This window comes from Microtus pennsylvanicus, chromosome 6 (assembly GCF_037038515.1).
Source record: "Microtus pennsylvanicus isolate mMicPen1 chromosome 6, mMicPen1.hap1, whole genome shotgun sequence".
Taxonomy (NCBI): domain Eukaryota; kingdom Metazoa; phylum Chordata; class Mammalia; order Rodentia; family Cricetidae; genus Microtus; species Microtus pennsylvanicus.
This window is the reverse complement of record NC_134584.1, coordinates 29640225-29652041: the sequence shown is the minus strand read 5'-3', so window position 1 is coordinate 29652041 and position 11817 is coordinate 29640225. Positions and strand designations below refer to the sequence as shown.

The window sequence follows — 11817 nt, the reverse complement described above, 5'->3', positions numbered from 1 at the left end:
ACGCTGAGGCCAAGTGAAACTGCGGAAATAGGAACAATGCACGGAGGAAAAATCTCACCCCATTAAGGGATCCGTTTCTTCTCTGCACAAATAAGCCCACCACGCCTCGGAGGCAAGACTAGATGGCTCCAGGATGTTCTCAGAATGCCCCCGCGGGCCCTCAGGAGCTGAGAGATCCCGCACCAAGAAGGAAGGGGACCTGAACGGCAGCCCCTTGGCCCTCGGGGCAGTTTAGGTAATACACAAAATTATAAAAAGAAATCTAGCCAACAGACGTGCCTAAGACAGAGGCTGGTGTCCGTGTACATTTTCGGGGCGACCCCGGTTTCCTCCTCCATGCAAGGTTTGCAAAGCGCAGTGACAGCCGTACGGGAGCTGCGCTGGTTCCCGCAGGGCCGCCTGGTTTCCACGGGCCTTTCCTGAGGCTTTGCACCGGCAGGGCCGCCGCGCTCTCACCCGTGGCTCAGTGACCTTGCAAGGCTTGCGGCGCGACCCGAGTCTCAGCAGAGGCACCACCCTGGGCGCTGGGCCCGCGCGCGACCGAGCGGCTCCGACTCACGCGCGCCCTCTCGGGCCCGCGCCCGGTGCGCGCGGCAGGGCAGGCGAGGGGAGGAGGGGGTACGGGCGCGCGGGGCGGGGCCTGGGCGGGGCCTGGGTGCTGCGCCCCCCGCCAAGCTTTTTGCTGGCGCCGCCCCCGGGCGCGCAGTCCGCGCCGGAGCGTCTCGGCTGTGGCCGCGGCCGTTACCGTCGCCTGGCGCTGCGGTGGCTCTCGGGGTTCTGGGAGGGCAGCGGCGGCCCGTCGTCTGTGGCCTCTGGAGCTGGCCTGCGAGGGGACAGGGAGGCCGGAAAGGTGGCTGTCGTCGGCCGGCTCCTTCGCGATTGCAGTCCCGGGTTGCAGGGTCCGTGCTGCCCCGGGGCGGCGGCCGGCTGGGATGGCGAGATAGCGGCGCGGGAGCGGCGGGTGAGTGCGGGGGCGCGGCGCGGCAGCCTGGAGCGCGTGCGGGGGGGGGGCGCGTCCCCGGCTCTGGGGCAGCCCTGCTCGGGCTCGCGCCGTCCGTGCCAGCCTAGGGTCAACCGTGCTGCCCGCGTGGGCGCGGACTGCACCGCGCCGAACTTGTGCTGCGCGAAGGGCGGTGAGTTCCAAGGCCAGAGGTGACCTGGTGGGGGACGGGAAGGACCTTTAATTCCCCATCTGGAACTGGGACCTGCCAGATGATTTCTTGCCTCTGTGCCTCCGCAAAGTAGTTCCTCGTCCTTTCTGTTTTTATGGTGCATTTGACTGATCTGTCTCTATTTCTAGGTGCTTGTGTCCGAAGGCGCTAAACTTCCTAAACCCCTAGTTAAAGTGTAGGCGAGCAACGTTAGGCTTCGTGATTGGTGGCATTCCTGATGTGTTCTCTAAAAGCACAGATCGTGAATTCAGACGCGTAGAAAACTGCACAGAATGTGTTGTGAACTTAACATGAGAGCCTGAGTAATGTGATTCCAGCTCCGTCTTCAACTGCCACAAGTCTGTCATTTACACTTGGGTTATCTTTGTGACCATTTTTGTATGTGTGCTTAAAGCAGTGAGATATTGACAGGACATGTGTGCCTTTATTGACTGACATTTACATAGAAATACATTCTTTGCATTTACTTTGTGTTTCCTTAAATACGGTGGTTTTTTTTCCCAGCAAAACTTTCTTTTTAAAGTTTGTCATTCAATTTGTCTTCAGTTGCATATTTAATTCAACAAAATTACTCAGAGGCAAGTTGATGTGACTATTTAGTCAGGGGTTCAAAAGTGGTACCCAGGTCGTGCGGTGGCTGCGACTGTGCACAGTCTTTAATCCCAGCACTTGGGAGGCAGAGGCAGGTGGATCTCAGTGAGTTTGAGACCAGCCTGTCTACAAAGAGAGGTCCAGGACAGCCAGGATTGTTACACAGAGAAACCCTGTCTCAAAAAAAAATCCCCCCAGCAAAAGTGGCGCCCACATTATATTTAAAACAACCTTCCTCCACCATGAAAAACTAAAGCATTTTTTTTTTGCAGCTGATGCTCTCCCCTCCCCTTACACGATTATTTTGATGCGGACCTGAAGTCTTTTTACTGCACTAGGAGCAGAGGCTTCTAGTTTAAGCCTTTCCAAGGAAAGCCGACTCAGCATAGCCCATGCTTTTAAAAACACCACATTGTTCTCTTTGTTCCTTTCTGTCTTACATCCAGGTGGAAATTGTGTCCCTTTGAAGGCTTCTCTGAAGAGCTTTAAGCTCAGTTTAAGTAGGAGGTATATTTTCAAGGAGGCCTGGGCAGCTGCTGGCTCTACCAGAGTTGAACAGAGGTGTATTTGCTTTGTACTAGGTGAGCTCACAAGGCTCTCGGCGCTAATTAAGTGGATTCTTGGATTCTCTTCTGGGAAATGAGAACCGGGCACTGTGCTATTAAACCAGGTGAAACTTTGCTGAGTTTTTTTTTAAAGAAACTTTTGGTTCTGAAGACTCATTCTTGGGGGCATTGTTAGTAGTAGTATAGACGATCACGTGAAGATGTCATATTCATTGGGGGATGTCTCTTCATATTGACAAGACTCAGTAGTTACAGAAAGTTCAGAGTAAAAAGTGCACCTCTACCCCGCCACGCCCCCACAGCATCAGTAAGAACCAGGCTTCCAGACCCTTGGCTTTCTCTCTCCGAATATAGCCCAATGCTCTGCAAACATTTTGCTCCTTTGTCTTCTGACTGACTGGGATACATTGTATGCCCTGTTCTGTGCCAGCTTCTTAGCCTCCGAGCCCTGCAGAGTCCAACATCCTGACCCTTGCCATCAGTCCCGGAAGAAAAGCCGCCTCACTCTCTCACAGCAGCTGAGAACTCCATTAAGGACAAACCGTAATTCACTTCCGTTTCTCATGCGTGATAGGTATATACATTCTTTCTGATATCTTGCTGTGAAATTATTGTAAAGTACTTTTTTTTGAGGCTTTTAAGTGGATTTTAGTTATTCCCAGGGCCCAAAGACAGCAGTGAGTTGCTTCTTCCCTTTGCAGGAAGTGGATGCCTGCTCTGCCCAGTGCATATCCTTTGCTTTTATGACTCCAGAGTGACCCACAGGGATTTGTGGCATCTTCGCTGTGAAAGGAGAGCTTTGATGGGTAGGACCTAAAGTCATTCCCTTAATGACAGCTTGGGCCTTGTTTCAACAACAGAAAAGGAACAAATGTGTAATTATAAGAATAATCCACCAAGGCAGGTGTGGGACCTTTAATCCCAGCATTCAGCAGATTCAGATGGATCTCTGCGAGTTCTAGGCTAGCCTAGGCCACAGAGTTCCAAGTCAGGGCTATATAATGAGACCCTGTTTTTTTTTTTCTCTTCAATCTTAAGAGTTTAAATGATTTAGAATATGAATTGAATGCTCATGCCTTTTATTAAATCGACAGAATGGTTTTATGTTTCAGAAAGTTTGCTCGCCGCTAAGTTAAAACCTGTGCTTTCTGTGGTAGATCACGCCGTCTTCTACTTCAGTGTGAATAAACTGCTTTCACACCTTTATAGGCTGGGAAAGGATTACTGCCAACTCTTAGGGGAAGGATGTTTTTGAAAATATTTGTCCTTGGCATCTCTTGGGTGATTTTTTTGAAGCATAATGAACTGTCGAGCTTAGGTGGTGCTAATGCTGGCACTGGAGCCTACCACATTGAGTAGCCTGATGTGATCATAGGTGGAGGCCGTGGGTTTTTTTGTTTGTTGTTGTTGTTTTGTTTTTTTCTTCCAGAAGCTGTGAGGATCCTTTCAAAATTTAATTGAAACCCAATTGGCTCTGTTAGTATTTAGGGCGTGGCTTTTTTCCCTTTGTTATTTGGGAGCTAACATTGTGGTGCCAATACAAAAGTGTTACTACTGTCCATATTTGTTCTTCGTAAACGGGTGTTCATATGCCTTCTGTTAATATTCCGGGCAGTTTTCAGGGAACTGAGATTCAGTTGTGTGCAGGTTAAACACCTGGCTGTCATGAGTTTCCATCTGGATTGTGGAGATGAGTTAAAATCGGGGACCAGTGAAGACGATACCAGGTAGTGGCGAGGACTGATGGACTAGCATGGCTGAGCTGGGTGAGGATGCAGCCTGAGGGGCGATGGCCAGAGGATCCTCATTGGCGTAGGAAGGTTGGAGCTGAGCACTGAATTCTCAGGAGAAGCAGGATTTTGGTGAATGGGGAGGTGTAGCTCAGGCAGGGGGCACCTAGGCGACCTAGGGCCACCATGGTGCTGTGCTGGGGGTCAGGGAGGAGGGGAGTTTTCTATAATGTTGCTGGGGTTGGTGTGCTGCCTCTCTTTAGAGCTGTGTGGCAGAAGCAGACTGTGGGAGAGTCCTCCATGGGCTGGTGGCGTCAGGAGTTCAGGGCTAGGTCTTGCTGATTCCTGTTGCATGTGCAGCCAAGACACCACCTACTCTGGGCTTTATTTGTTGAATAACTGAACAAGTGATAAAGATATTAAAAAATAATCTTGCCTGGTTTTTGGTCAAAATTATATTTTATTATTATTATTATTATTATTATTATTATTATTATTGTGGGGTTTGAGACAGGGTTTCTCTGTGTTCGAGGTTCGAGGCTGGCCTTAAACTCACAGAGATCTACTTGCCTCTGCCTCTCAGGTGCTGGGATTAAAGGCATGCGCCACCACCATCCAGCACTGGTCAGAATTCTTAGTCAGGAAGGAGTTTTTATCTGAGCTCTCCACCTTGGTTCTGACCCTTGACCTACCACGTCTGTTATAGTTCACACACTCTGAAACTGTTGCCTTAAGCCAGTTGCTTCTCATTCTTCTGCCACGAAATCCAAGTCGGAAATACTAAAAACAAAACAAAACAAGGCCCTTTTTAGTAAACCGTAGTGATTTCCGAGAGAGATTTAGCCCGAATTTTCACTGTTGACCCCAGTGAAATGCCATTTGCACGGGAGTAAGAGTTTCTGGCGCCTGTTCGTGTGTGGCTGTTTAGGTTCTCCGGGTGTGCGGATCGCTAATGAGCTGTTCAGAAGTGTGTGTTTCACTCAGGTACTTTATTCTCACCGGAGGAATGTGTGTGTGCCTGCTCTATTTTGGGAAATAGCAGGAACTTGTGGTATTTCCTCTTCCCAACTCCTAATCTGTTTGTCAGTCTAAATATATGTTCCTTTATATTAATTGAAAGCTTGGGAAGTGGGTTTGATGCCAAGCAATGGCTGTAGCCGTGGAATAAGTGTCGTGTCTCTCTGCTAGAGTCTTGTCTCTCTGCAGATTGACGATTGGGCTCCTGTTCGGTATTAGGAGTTCTCTCACCCTTGCAGAAGGAGAGTTTGATTTTTCTTTTTAAATGCCCCCTCCGGACTGACTGATTCCTGATGATAGCAGCTTGCTTCCACATAAGATAACTGTATTTCCCTACTTGCTGGGGTTCAAGCTGTGCAGACAGTAAGAAAAGAATGGACTCTGAAATGCCTCAGTCTTGAGCCGAGCAGCTCTGGTCATTTTCGTGCTTGCACTGCAGGCAAATAGCCGATGCTGGGGGTGGAGAGATGGAGAGTGTAGAGGCCGAGAAATTCAAAGCACTTTCAAGCAGTTGCCTTGCAGTCCCCCACGGGTTGCAGAAGGACAGGAATTCCAGTTGTCTTACATTGTTTCCAGTGACACCACATATGGCCACATATGCTCCTTCTGGCTGCAGCCAAAGGAAACTCAAGTTGGTGCTCAAAAGCCTGCGACTTAGCGTTGGAAGGTGAGGGAAACTATCTGGTGGATTGTTTTGTTTCATTTCCCAGTATACTTTTGAATCGTGGGGAAAATCTTGGCTATTATTTATTCTTTTGGTTTTATGAGGCTGAACTCGCTGGAATCAGCACACGCAGCTAGAGTTGAGACTGATCTTGCAAAGTGGTAGTGCCTCGAAGGGCCACTAGGAGGCGGTGTTACTTCCTGAAGGTGTGTGTGTGGCTTGGTGCCGTGTCGGCTCCCCAGAGCAGACTTCGGCAAGGAGTCCCTAGGTCGGAGGACAGTTGAAAGGGTGGTAGCAGGAACATCTGGTGGAAAATGACAAGTGGTGACAGATGTAGTGTTTCCCACGTCTAATATTAGAAAATGCTAACGGGGCAGTTGAGTTGCAATCATTTTGTCGACAGAATTATGTGGGTTGGTTGAGCTCCAGTGGGGGTAGGAAGGAGATGAGAATCTATTGCCAGGAGCTACATGCTTTAACCCCTGTGGCCAACTGGAGTGCCACCGTAAACACTGAGGCAGATGACAAGATGCCAGCTGTTTCCACCCAGCGGTTCTGGAGACCCACCGCTTTGCCATTCTTTATGCCTTTGTGTTTGTAGCATTGCCGTGAATAAGGTGAGAACAGTCGAGAAGCTTCTCCAAAGAAACAAAGTTGAGAGCAAAACCGTCTGAAGGGAACTTTACTCCGTGTTTACAATAGGGTACCTGGGTCACCCAGTTTTACTGCAGTTTTAACAGATGGTTTTAGGGCAGAACCTGTGTAAGATCTAGATAGAGAGGAAAATGCACGCTCTTGGGAAAATATAAATTCAGGGTTCAAACAACCTAGTGCACCTTGAGAAGAGCAGAGGGCCCTCAGATGGTGTCTGGAGTTTGATAGGTAAAGAAACTGAGCCCTAAAGGTGCCACGGTTTGCCTGGGAACAGTCACTGGCGGCTCTCATCTCAACCTGCTTGAACTAACTCTCACTCAACCCTAGGATTCTAAAGTAGCATCACCCTGAGGGGCTCACCACTGTCCATTTCCATGTGTCCTCGGCACTGGCGCAGTGTCCATTGCAGGCACCCCGTATTTGCTAAATAAATGTATAAAAGAATTTTGAACCTGTCAGATTGGTACATTAGCTGTGAGAGCAATTATACAATATGAAAGAATATGTACTTTCTCATTTAATTTTTTTACTCTATTACATAGGATATTTTAAAAAACAATAGAGTGTTTTAAAGCCCAAACTCCCAACCCTAACAGTGTCCAAATCGGCATGTGTAACTGCACCATGCCTCTTCCTGGCTGTACACTGGATGTTCCTGGAGTCACCTGTCAGTCTGCTGGTGTCTGGTACCCTCAGCATTTTGTCTCCACTGTTTGAAAACATAGGTACTTTCGAGGTTGAGCAGCTGTGTCTTGAATTGTTTACCTTTCTTCTAAATGTATCTTATCAGCAATTTTGCTGTTTAGAACCTTATGGCCCAGGCAGAACTCGGCTATTTGAAATCAAATCTAGCAAACCCTGCAGGCTGTGGAAATTGTCATTTCATGATGCTCCTGGCGGATGTTTAAGTTGTTGTAACTTTCCAGGAGGGCAATTTTGTATTACTCATCAAAAGCCTCAAAAATGTGCCCTGTCCCTTAGTCAGGCATTTCTACCCCTAGGAATTTAAACCATGAGGGGATGAAGGGAAAAAAAAGCATGTATCTAGAAACCAGCTTCAGCCATAGTCTGGCCTCACCCCGCCAGTGTGTGGGTGCTCCGGCTGGGAGCCCAGTCTTTCCCACAGGGATCACCAACTTGGCGGGAAGAAGTTAGTGGCATGTATCAGAAGGGGGGGTTGCCTACAGATGCTGAGGGGCTGCTCCCCCACAATATACACCCTAGAACATCCCCGTGATTTGCCCGGACTATTTTGTTACATTGTTTATACAAGTTACACACTGGAAACAGCTTCCATGCTCACTGATCGGATGGATTGTGATATTCACATGTAACGGAGGAACAGTGACGTAGTGGGGACAGATGCTGAGAACTCATCATCTACGAGCCAGAGGACAAGGTGGCATGTGTAGGACAGTCTGAGTTTTGGCGTTGGAGTATGTGTGTGCATGCTTATGTGTGTGGTCAGTCTCATGGCACTTCATAGAAAGACGCTAGGTGGATTATTTCTGTGTGGAGCAACTGAAGCGCCATTGCTCTTTTAAGTCCCCTGAATTCCCAGTATCTGAGAGCATGTGGTACAGTTATAGGGTGGGAGAAAATCCCATTCCCTTTCCCAACGTGGTGTGAACTTGAGTACGTTCTGTGTCTGTTTGGGTCCCGGTAATGCTGCCGGCTCTTGGTGCTTACCAGTAGAGAAGGTTTGCCAAATATACCCCAACCTGATAGGGTGATGACGACTGAGTGTTCTTAATACCAGAGAATTTCTAGGTAGAATGTGTTGTTGTATAAATTACCCAGGTCACGAAGGCCATTTCAGGGCACCCTGACACAATATTGTTCCTGGTCACTGGGAAATATGTTGAGGGTTTTTTTTTTTTTTTTTTTTGGTTTTTCGAGACAGGGTTTTTCTGTGGTTTTGGCCTGTCCTGGAACTAGCTCTTGTAGACCAGGCTGGTCTCGAACTCACAGAGATCCGCCTGCCTCTGCCTCCTGAGTGCTGGGATTAAAGGCATGCGCCACCACCGCCTGGCTGTTGAGTTTTTAAAAGTAAAGCATTTATGTATTTGCGTGTGAGTACGCATGTGTGGTGGCGCATGCCACAGTGCATGTGTGGAGGAGAGGCCAACTGCCAAGGGACCATTTTCTCCTTCCGCCCAGAAGGTTCCAGGGATCTAATTCAGGCCATCAGCCTTGGGTCTTTGTTATTGGTGTCGGTTTTTTTTTTAAATTGAAGATGAGTTTTTTCCGTCTCTAGTTGTATTGAACAGTCCTATGATACATTCTTCAAGATTAGAGCTGACTCATTCAGTGGTGGGTGTGTCTGTTTTTGCCAGGCACTGGATAGGCCCCAGTGCCCCCGGACTCAGGTGCCCTTGCCCCTTGAGTGACACACAGGAGCAACCACTGCACCGTGGAGCCAGGAGGTCCACTCCGTCATTGGTTGTCACTGGAGGAAGGTAGCAAGCCGCAAATCTTGGCCTCCCATCCTGTGCTTTCCAAAGGAAGCGCGTGATGTTACTTTTGAGTGAACACAAACACTGTCGTCTGCTTGTTCAACCTGCTGGATGAGCAGCCGCGCCATTACGTCACCTTGTTGACATTTACAGATGACTTATATTAAACTTAGGTGACAATTTCTTGGGCTTCTAGGCTGAAAACTGCTTCTACATCTTCTGGGAAGGGCATACCTTCTGTGACTGTGAGGGAGAGTGCATGCTTTTGTGAGATTATCTTGGGTAATAAGTTTCCTCGTAAATCTAGGATGCATGGGATGTATGTGTATTCTGAGTGAGAAATTCCAGCGTGCCATCTTCCCACGAGACAAGGGCAGTTGTGCCTCTCACGACAGTACGTGAAACTGCACTGCCTCTCATGAACTGTGACAGTTTTGAACGTTGGTAGCAGTTGTGACCAACGTGCAATTTGTGGGTCCGCAGTACGCACCTACATAGGTTCTGGGATGGCACAGAGCCTCAGCAGTCACAGAAGTCACCTTCATGGCAAATGCTGGCCTTACATTTCATTTCCTCTTATAGCTAAATAAAAGAAGATCATTTCATGAATCGTGAATTCTGTAGTCCTCATGGGGGTTATAGACATATCCAGGGGCCTCCTGCAAGGTCAACATGTTATCATATATCATATTTCTATCCATGCCCGTTTCCCACAGCTGATATCACTCCCTGCTCCTCCTCTGGAAGCAGAGGAGTTAGCTTGCTTCCCTTGGGGGTGGGGTCACTTTCCACAATTTCTCCTTGTGAGAAGCAAGGAGTTAGTTATGGCAGGTAGGCAGCCAGCTGTGTTGTGTTGGCATGAAGACTCCGACTCGGGACTAAGTTCAGGACGTAGCCAACTGTTTCCTGAAGGCCAGGCTCAATGAAGCTAGAGAGGACTCTGTTCTGGACATTTCCAGCTCACAGCAGTCAAAGCCCTGAACCCTGTCTTTCTTTGTTTTTCGAGACACCGTGCACACTGTCTTACCGTGTGCCACAGGCTGTGTTGTTGGGGTCAGACTTAAATGCTTACAGGACAGTGATGTGGAAGAAGCTACAGAGCTAGGTCTGCCTTTTGTTTTGTGCTTTTGACAGAGGTCATCAAAAGCGCTTTTTATGAGTTTTTTTTTTTTTTTTTTAGATTTTGTTGTTGTTGCTGCTGTTGTTTGCTTGCTTGGTTTTCTTTTGAGACAGGGCCTCACTCTGTAGCCCAGGCTGGCTTATCCCCAAGTGCTGGGATTGCAGGTTTCAGCCACCTCACCCAGCTTTGCATGAGCCTCTTAACTCTCCAAGAGGAAAGACAGCAGGGTGCTCTGGGAAGTAAATGGCCCCTGAAATGTGATTTAGACATTAATGTCCTTCCGTTGTCATCTGCGTGATAAGCTTGGTCCCCTGGGGGTTGGGATCCCACAGTTCCTTCTGAGCACACGCCTAAAATGACCCAAAGACCCTCCACTGAGTTCCACCTCTCAAAGTTCTTCTCTAATCCCCAGCCCCAAGGACCTTAGAACTCGGCACAATGGACCCCTGGGGGACATAAGCCGTCAAACCACAGCTACCAGGAACTTGCAAATTCTTTCCTGGGTCAGAAATGAAAGACTTTTAATGTAGCTTGTATCATTTTGTTCCATAATTGAGAATTCAGAAAAAATACTTGCTCATTTTATTAGCTGCTGTTTCTCTACTGGGAGTTGTTTGTTGTTATTCTGCATCTGTGTGTTTTTAGAAATTGACCTGTCTTTAGAGTGTGGGAGACACACCATTAATCCCAGTTGGACTTGGGAGGCGGAGGCAGGCAGATCAGTGGATCTCTGTGAGTTTGGTTTGCATCGTGAGCTCCAGGTCAGTCAGCGCCACATAGTGAGCGTCTGTCTCAAGGAGCGTCTGTCTCAAGGGAAAAAAAAGTGGAAAAAGCTTCAAAAATGACACAGGTAATATACTTACTTAATAAAAATTGAGGAAACTTGGAGACCGATTCTTTTAAGGTTTCAGTCTCAGCCTTCAGAGGTAACTCCATATGATATTATAGATGATAGATTGATTTCTGTGCATATTTAGACATTGTACTGACTAATTTTATGTCAACTTGACACAAGCTAGAGTTATTAGAGAGGAAGGAGCTTTAGTTGAGAAATTGTCTTCATAAGATCTAGCTGTAAGGCATTTTATTAACCAGTGACCAATTGGGGGAGGGCTCAGCCCATTCTGGGTGGTGCCACCCCTGGGGGCTGGGCAGTTCTGGGTTCTATAAGAAAGCAGCCTGAGTAAGCAAGGGTAGCAAGCCAGTAAGCAGCACCTCTCCATGGCCTCTGCATCAGCTCCTGCCTCCAGCTTCCTGCCTTGGGTGAGTTCCTGTCCTGAATGCTTTTGATGATAAAACCATTATATGGAACTGTGAGTGATGTAAACCCTTTCCTCCCCACGTTCTTTTGTAATATGACTTAAAATGTAGATTAAATTAATCGTCTTCCATGATGCATAATTATACATAATGTTACATTTACAAAGTCATTTGTTCGGCTTATTTGACATATTTCCTCCATACCTTTTTGTGTGTTGGAGAGTTTTTATAACTCCTGGGGGTTTTAGCACTAAGGAAGTGAGCTGGGCCTCTCTCACTCGGTGACATGTGCCTGTCGCTTGGGGAGAACCAGAACATGCCGAGATACCAATGGGTACTCTAAGGGCTCAATGGTGAAAGGTGAGGACTGTGTGGGTGGGCGGCAGGACTTGTGGGAGGTCACTAGGGGCCATTTCTTTCCCTAGACTATGCCAGAGGGCTTGCTGAGCAAGTGAATGCCAAGTCAGACCTGAGCAATACATAGAACCTATACTCTATAGGTCCATGGAAAGAGGTTCCGTGCAGCAGGAGTAACATATGCATGTTCTTGAGGGGGACTGGGCCTGGTTGCACATGAGGAACAGAAG

At 48.0% G+C, this 11817-nt stretch overlaps 1 protein-coding gene across 2 annotated transcripts in view; it reads left to right on the top strand.

Moving 5' to 3' along the window:
- The first annotated feature begins 215 nt into the window (after positions 1-215).
- Positions 216-11817, top strand: part of Lifr (LIF receptor subunit alpha) — a 66836-nt gene continuing 55234 nt past the window's right edge. Inside the window, exon 1 of one of the 2 annotated variants that reach the window (XM_075975938.1) lies at positions 216-235. The gene's annotated coding sequence lies outside the window, so the exon portion shown is untranslated. Of the gene's footprint in view, positions 236-704; positions 962-11817 lie in introns of those variants that run through there. The other variant, XM_075975937.1, reaches the window with a different exon arrangement.